Consider the following 8,884-nt stretch of genomic DNA (forward strand, 5'->3'; position numbering starts at 1 on the left):
CTATGGAGCCTGCTTGGGCCAAGTCCCTTACTCAGGTGATGGCGCATCTAGTAGATAGCTCTCATTGGCACGGTCCCTGCAGCCTGTGAGGCCATCGCCGTCTCCGGCATTAGCCCCCCTGTGGTGGAGCCCCCTTGGGCGAGTGCTTTATCTGCTTCTGTCTAGGGCAGTGGTAGGCAGCTCCAGTCCTTGAGAGCTACCAACATTTAATGTTTTCCAGATCTCGTCAGGGAAGCACCAGTGAAGTAATTGGCTCCACCTGTGGATCTTTTATTATTGAGTAATGAGTGCACCTGTGCAGCAGCAAGGTTGTCTAGAAAATTTGAACTGTTGGTAGCTCTCGAGGACTGGAGTTGGCTACCCCAGGTCTAGGGCCTCTTCCCTCCTGCCCCTTCTTCATCAGGACACTGATTTACGACTGGGATGATGACGACACCTCAAGGGGGGACGCCACATCACGCATTGATGTAGCAGCAGCGGTTAAAGAGGACTTGAATTTACAGGACCCTGCTGAGCCGCCCAGATCCTCAGGACCGAGTTTTAAACCTCCTTTAAGCTCATTTATACCATGTCAGGTGCGGTGACTCGTCCTACCCTGGCTTCGGTAGCCAAGGCCATGGTGGAATTGACTACCGCCCTCGCAGCTACAGTTGCAGAGGGGGGTAGTGGAGATAACCTGTTGCCTACTATTGACCTCATGCATCAGGCTGGACTTGATGCAGCTACCCTTACCTCCCGTATGTTTGCTTCGTCTGTAGCAGCACGTTGGTCTCTGTGGCTCCGCTCTTGGAAGATGGATTCTGACTCTAAGAAAACCCTGTAAGCATTTCCCTTTGAGTGTTCCCTCTTATTTGGGTCGGGGCTAGACATAATTGTGGCTACAGTAGCTGCTTCCAAGGCAGCTTTCCTACCATCCACCCCTACTTCAAGTCCCCATGTGGCCTTCCAGTCCTTTCGTTTCCAGGGTAGGGGTAGGGGACACTGCTTTGCAATACCCCAATACCAGCCTGACAAGTCCTCTAAGGGTAAGTGTCCCTGGGCCACCAGGCGACCTGACTCTAAGTTGGAGAATAAGCCCTCAGCATGATGGGGCGGCGCTGCACCTGAGGGATCTCAGGGTGGGGAGTCCCCTGCTGCAGTTTTCAAATGTCTGGCGGGAATCCACAACAGACGCTTGGGTTCGAGATGTGGTCTCCCAAGGCTACACCATAACCTTTCGGCGTCGCCCACCAAGCTCGTTCTTTTCCATAAGTTCTCCAAGGGACTTGGAAAAGCACAGAGCTCTGGAGCAGGCCATCCAGAAGCTCCTGTTGTCCGGGGTCATAGCTCCAGTCCCTACACCTCAGCGAGGCACAGGTTTCTATGCCAGCCTCTTCTTGGTCCGGAAGCCCAACGGGTCAGTCTTATCCTCAATTTAAAACGGGTCCCAAAGTTCAGAATGGAAACCTTACGTTCCATATTTCTGGCCTTACAACCAGGGACTACCTGGCGTCCCTGGACATCCAGGATGCGTATCTGCATATCCCCATCAGACTGGAAAGTCAACAGTTTCTGCGGTTTGCATTACAGGACTGGCATTACCAGTTTCAGGCTCTGCCCTTCAGCCTGTCCACTGCACTTCTAGTGTTTATGAAGGTCATGGCAGTGATGGGCAGTAGACTGCGAAACAGAGGATCCAGATACTGCCATATCTGGACGACATGTTGATCCTGGCTCAGTCACCAGAGGTTCTCCAGGCTCATTTGACCAAAGTCAAACTAATTGGCTCTTTCGGATTTCAGTATCACTTATATGCGGATGATACTCAAATCTATCTATCAACCCCAGAGTTGTCACCAGTGGTTTTGGGTCGAGTTTCTGATTGTCTCTCGGCCATCTCCTCTTGGATGTCTTCTCGCCACCTCAAACTCAGTATTTCCAAAACGGAATTACTTATATTCCCACCAGCCAAGAACAGTGACCATCCTGATATCCACATAACTGGCGACAACGTGATAATCTACCCTACCCCGCAAGCATTTGCCTAGGGATCATCCTCGACTCTAAACTGTCCTTTGTTCCCCACATTAAATCTTTCACACCCCACAAGCTCGTTGCTTAGGTGTCATCCTCGACTCTGAACTGTCCTTTCTTCCCCACATTCAATCTTTCACAAAATCATGTTGCATGCATTTAAAAAAAACATATCCAAAATACGACCGTACCTCACACAAGACACTACTAAATCACTTTTTCATACACTCATTATATCCCGCATTGATTATTGCAATAGTCTCCTAACTGGTCTTCCTAAAAACAGACTCTCACTACTACAATCCATTGCAAATGCTGCTGCTCGGCTGATCTTCCTTGCAATCATCGTCTGCTGATCCGCTCTGCCAGTCCCTCCATTGGTTGCCTGTATTTTACCATATTCAAAATAAAACACTTCTACATGCAAATAAAGCTATTACCCATACTGCACCAGCATATATCTCTGCACTTATCACAAAATATCTCCCATCTCGACCACTCCGCTCTGCACAAGATCTGCGTCTCTCTTCTGCGCGGATCACTAGCTCCCATTCACTATTACAGGACTTTCATTGGGCTGCTCCCACCCTATGGAATGCCCTTCCACGCACAATAAGAGTCTCCACTGGCCTCCAAACTTTCAAGCGTTCCCTGAAAACTCACCTCTTTAGGCAAGCCTATCATATTTAAGTTCTACACGCATAACCCTCTGAGGCACTCTCTTGACGGGGTTTGTAGCCCCCGAAGGATGAGTCAGCGAAAGGCTCAGTCTAGTATCCATTCCCAGGGAGCGGAGAAAAGCTGGGACCGAGTAGATTGGTCCAGGTTGGCTAAGCCACCAGCCTGGGCACAGCGAAAAGCTCAGCCTAGTATCTTAACCCTGGGAGCGGAGAAACACTGGGACTGAGTAGATTGCTCTTCCGAGGGGGGTGCAGCCCCTAAGGGAGTCTTTCGAAAAGCCCAGTGGAGTACCCATTCCCATGCCAGGGGCTGGAAAGTACCTGCTGGTGAGACGGAGAAACACCTGGTCGGACGCTGACTGGTCGGCTGCCTGGAGCCCGAGGCTGCACTGTGCCCCCGGGGTAACTCGGGGGTGCCTGATTTGCACTGGTGATGTCCAGCACCATGCACTGAATGGCACTTGCACCGCGCACTTCCCTCTAGGTTAGGCTACACGTCCTTACCTCGTCCTTTTGGATGGGGTAGGACAATTTTTTACACCCCCACCCCGGCCTTCTGGCTAGGGCCTCTTTTTTATTTCTTTTTTTTTATTTGCACTTTTGAGCACTTCACGTTTTTCGTTAGTTTGTCACGTTTTTTTGATTTGGGTAGTGCGGCTGTCCCTAACGGGCCTTCCGTTCCCCAAACGTGACTGGGACTCTTCACCTTTTGGGGAGAGTCTCGGTCCCCTCGAGGGCAACCCCGAGCCGCAAGGCGGAGGGAAGCCTATGCGGGTCTCTCCAAACCTTCGGGTGCGGAGGACCCACCGTCCAAAACCCTTCCGGGGGTGGAGGAAACGCGGGTTTCTCTGAGCTTCGGCGAAGAGGACCCACCGATCCCTTTTTTCCCTTCCTCGGCCTTATGGTTGAGGGGGGTTAGGGGAACCATGGGGCCTTTCTCCTTTGGGAGAGGGTCCACACGTTCGTACGGCTGCCCCCTTTGCAAGTGTTTAGGCACAGCACTGGTGGTGGTGGGAGCACACCTCGGGCTCCCTAAGTTTCTTCAAACTCAAACTTATGTATTATAAAACTTCCCTTCTGGACCTACAGTCTATGCTATTACTGGAGCCTGTCCTTGTGTTTCCCTCCTATATCCCTATAGATTGTAAGCTTGCAGCAGGGCCCTCCTACCTCCAAGTATGTCTGTTGTTACCCAGTTTTTTTTAATCTCTGTTTACAATTGTAAAGCGCAACGGAATAAGGACCTGTAACGGAATCTGCTGCGCTATATAAGACACTGTAACGGAATCTGCTGCGCTATATAAGGACCTGTAACGGAATCTGCTGCGCTCTATAAGACACTGTAACGGAATCTTCTGCGCTATATAAGACGCTATAACGGAATCTGCTGTGCTATATAAGACACTGTAACGGAATCTGCTGCGCTATATAAGACGCTGTAACGGAATCTGCTGCGCTATATAAGACGCTGTAATGGAATCTGCTGTGCTATATAAGACACTGTAACAGAATCTGCTGCACTATATAAGACACTGTAACGGAATCTGCTGAGCTATATAAGACACTGTAACGGAATCTGCTGCGTTATATAAGACGCTGTAACGGAATCTGCTGCGTTATATAAGACGCTGTAACGGAACCTGCTGCGCTATATGACACTGTAAAGGAATCTGCTGCGCTATATAAGAAACTGTAACGGAATCTGCTGCGCTATATAAGACACTGTAACGTAATCTGCTGCGCTATATAAGACACTGTAACGGAATCTGCTGCGGTATATAAGACACTGTAACGGAATCTGCTGCGCTATATAAGACACTGTAACGGATTCTGCTGCACTATATAAGACACTGTAACGGAATCTGCTGCGCTATATAAGACAATGTAACAGAATCTGCTGCGGTATATAAGACACTGTAACGTAATCTGCTGCGCTATATAAGACACTGTAACGTAATCTGCTGCGCTTTATAAGACACTGTAACGGAATCTGCTGCGCTATATACGACACTTTAACGGAATCTGCTGCGCTATATAAGACTCTGTAACGGAATCTGCTGCGCTATATAAGACGCTGTAACGGAATCTGCTGCGCTATATAAGACACTGTAACGGAATCTGCTGCGCTATATAAGACACTGTAACGGAATCTGCTGCGCTATATAAGACACTGTAACAGAATCTGCTGCGCTATATAAGACACTGTAACGGAATCTGCTGCGCTATATAAGACACTGTAACAGAATCTGCCGCTCTATATAAGACACTGTAACGGAATCTGCTGCGCTATATAAGACACTGTAAAGGAATCTGCTGCGCTATATACGACACTTTAACGGAATCTGCTGCGCTATATAAGACTCTGTAACGGAATCTGCTGCGCTATATAAGACGCTGTAACGGAATCTGCTGCGCTATATAAGACACTGTAACAGAATCTGCCGCTCTATATAAGACACTGTAACGGAATCTGCTGCGCTATATAAGACACTGTAACGGAATCTGCTGCGCTATATACGACACTTTAACGGAATCTGCTGCGCTATATAAGACACTGTAACGGAATCTGCTGCGCTATATACGACACTTTAACGGAATCTGCTGCGCTATATAAGACACTGTAACGGAATCTGCTGCGCTATATAAGACACTGTAACGGAATCTGCCGCTCTATATAAGACACTGTAACGGAATCTGCTGCGCTATATAAGACACTGTAACGGAATCTGCTGCGCTATATACGACACTTTAACGGAATCTGCTGCGCTATATAAGACTCTGTAACGGAATCTGCTGCGCTATATAAGACGCTGTAACGGAATCTGCTGCGCTATATAAGACACTGTAACGGAATCTGCTGCGCTATATAAGACACTGTAACGGAATCTGCTGCGCTATATAAGACACTGTAACAGAATCTGCTGCGCTATATAAGACACTGTAACAGAATCTGCCGCTCTATATAAGACACTGTAACGGAATCTGCTGAGCTATATAAGACACTGTAACGGAATCTGCTGCGTTATATAAGACGCTGTAACGGAATCTGCTGTGTTATATAAGACGCTGTAACGGAACCTGCTGTGTTATATAAGACGCTGTAACGGAACCTGCTGCGCTATATAAGACACTAACGGAATCTGCTGCGCTATATAAGACCCTGTAACGGAACCTGCTGCGCTGCATAAGACACTGTAACGGAATCTGCTGCGCTATATAAGACACTGTAACGGAATCTGCTGCGCTATATAAGACACTGTAACGGAATCTGCTGCGCTATATAAGACACTGTAACGGAATCTGCTGCGATATATAAGACGCTGTAACGGTATCTGCTGCGCTATATAAGAAACTGTAAATAAATAAGGTGGTGGAGGTCCTGGAACGCCACGGCTGGATCATCAATTGGCCCAAATCCTCCATGCTTCCAGCACAATCCATAATCCATCTGGGTGCTCAGTTGGATACTGTGTGTCAGCGGATATATCTGCCAGAAGATCATCGCAGGACTTTGCAGTTCCAGGTCCGGCGTCTCCTCTCCCTCAGGTGGGTATCCATTCATGCCTGCATGAGGGTCCTGGGATCGATGGTATAGGCCTCCGACATGGCGGAATATGCGCAGTTGCACTTGCGCCCTCTCTTGCAGGAGATACTCACCAAATGGTCAGGATCCTACTCCAATATCCATTCCCACTTGATTGTCTTATCACCGGCTGCAGAGATCTCCCTGTCCTGGTGACATCTAGACCAGAACCTCACAGCGGGGAGACCGTTTTGGGCTCACCAGTGGACTCTTCTCACTACAGACGCCAGCCTCCACGGTTGGGGAGCGGAGACTTGCCAACGATCTTTCCATGGATTATGGAATGCACAAGTATCCTGGCTTGCTATCAATGTCCTCGAACTGAGGGCTGTCTTGCGGGCCTCGGCCTGGCGGAACCTTGGCTCCGACGTCACTCTGTGTAGATCCAGTCGGACAATGCGACGACAGTGGCTTATATCAATCACCAGGGGGGCACTCGGAGTAGGGTGGCTATGGCAGAGACTTCCCGAATCTTTCAATGGTCGGAGGGGAAGATCCTTGCTCTCTCAGCGATCTTTATCCCGGGAGTTCTCAATTGGGAGGCGGTCTTTTGAGCCGTCAGACTCTGGATGCCAGCGAATGGGCCCTCCATACGGAGGTGTTCCAGATGTTGGTACACCGTTGGGGCAGACCCAAGGTGGACTTGATGTCAGCCCCGTGGCCGTTTGCTCTGATGTACGCCTTTCCCCCCCCACCAATCTTGCTCCTCCTCATAGTCCGAAAGTTGAAAGAGGAAGGTGGTAGATTGACACTGGTGACCCAACATTGGCCCAGATGGATCTGGTTCTCGGATCTGCGGCCACTGTCAGTAGCGCCTCTGATCCGTCTACCTCTATAGCTAGCGCTAAACACTGGTACTTAAAAATAATAGCATATTTTAATCAAATTATATTAAAATCAGTACATACTAAATGTTAATAATAATAATAATAATTAAAAGAATAGAAAGTATATATTCACCCACTGGTTCCACATATGATTGCTGTAGTGTAGTTCTTGTGTAGGAGTCTGTTCCATTAGAGCCAAATTTTGTAGGTCGACAATGGTGTATCCAGGTACCTTGTGACTTGGAGCCACGTGTGTGGGGGGGGGGGTGTTGCACCCCTTATGCAGTGGTGAGAGTCCAGATCCTCAAACCGGATGCCACAGGGGGATAGCACACCCCTGTCCTCCGGAGATATGCACAGTTGGAAAGTGACCAGGTGATTAAGGAAGTATCCGGGTGCGCAACGTTTTGAGGGCCGCGGGGAAATTACTCAGCCCTCTGACATATGGTCAATGCCAGGGGGAATGCCACCACAAGAGTAGTGTATCAGCACATACATAACTGCATTGGATAAACTAGCGGGTGCGGAGATGCTCGGGAGCACTAGAAGATGCAGGGATAAGTTACAGATGACTGATGTCCAGGTGGTGGTACCTGCCCTTGAGTGGCTCTGTGATGGAGCGGTGGCAGTTGGCTACAGAGCTGTGACGTAAAGCCAACGCCAGCAGCTCATAGCCTGGACAACAAGGTGAGGTAGTAAGGACAGGACGTGTAACCCTGCTGCCAGCGGCACCTTCCCGGCTGCCTGTAACAAAGCAGGTTCCTACATGGTAGACAGAGAAGTAATCTCAGCATAACCAGTAGTCTATCCCCCTATGTGCCAGTGATGCCCCACAATTACACCAAACCTTTACAAGTAGAAAGTACAAGTGACCGGATGCCTTCCCTGCGCTCTGGCTACGTCCCCCGGGTCCACAGATGGTCTCACGGGACCTGGCCAATAGGGAATTCCCTGTTAATGTCAATAACCGCCCATTACTGACTCCACCCACTACGCAGTGGGTGGGGATATTACTGCCACCACCACCAGACTCCTGGAACCACAGATTCTTCGTCAGGCCCACGCGCTGGCATCTGAGTACTTTCTGCTAGGGTGTATGCGTCAACACGCTGTTGACACCCCCTCGCGCAATTGGCCTCAGCTGGTGCTCCACTTTTCACTGACCTCTGTAGCAGGCAGAGTGGAGCGGGGAGATGCTGGAGGTCCCTGGGGTCAGAGGTTATATTGGTGTAGTGGGTAATGTATACCCCAGGGGTCAGTGTAAACTTGGTATGAGGGTATAGGGGTCACTGGGACCAGTGTAATAATTATTCTGGGTTAATAACAGGAAATAAACAGTTCACAGAAGCAGGGTAACAATTGTATAGTGCTAATAGATGTACAGGGGTAATAGGGGTCTAAGGGGAATAGGGGTACAGGGGTTATAATGGTATAGGGGTTCAGGCAGAGGCAGAACTCTAGGAGGCAATGGAGTCATCTGCCACAGGGCTCCTGCTCCCAAGGGGGCACCTCTCCTCCCCCGTGAGTTTGAATTAGCTAATTGAAAGCTGCTGATATGGCTTCTGTGGCTGTCTCCTCCTCCTAGCAGGACCATAGACGTCACACTCTTTATTCTAATCATAATATCCATAACATACATCCACGTATACATATATTTATATAAGATGGTGTGTGTGTTGGGGCGGCACCAATATTTATCTCGCCTCCGGGCAACTGGGACAAACTTACGCCACTGGGTACAGGGGTAATAAGGGAATAGGGGTCTAATGGGAATAGGGGTA

This window comes from Crinia signifera, chromosome 6 (genome assembly GCF_055691185.1).
Source record: "Crinia signifera chromosome 6, ASM5569118v1, whole genome shotgun sequence".
NCBI classification, from domain to species: domain Eukaryota; kingdom Metazoa; phylum Chordata; class Amphibia; order Anura; family Myobatrachidae; genus Crinia; species Crinia signifera.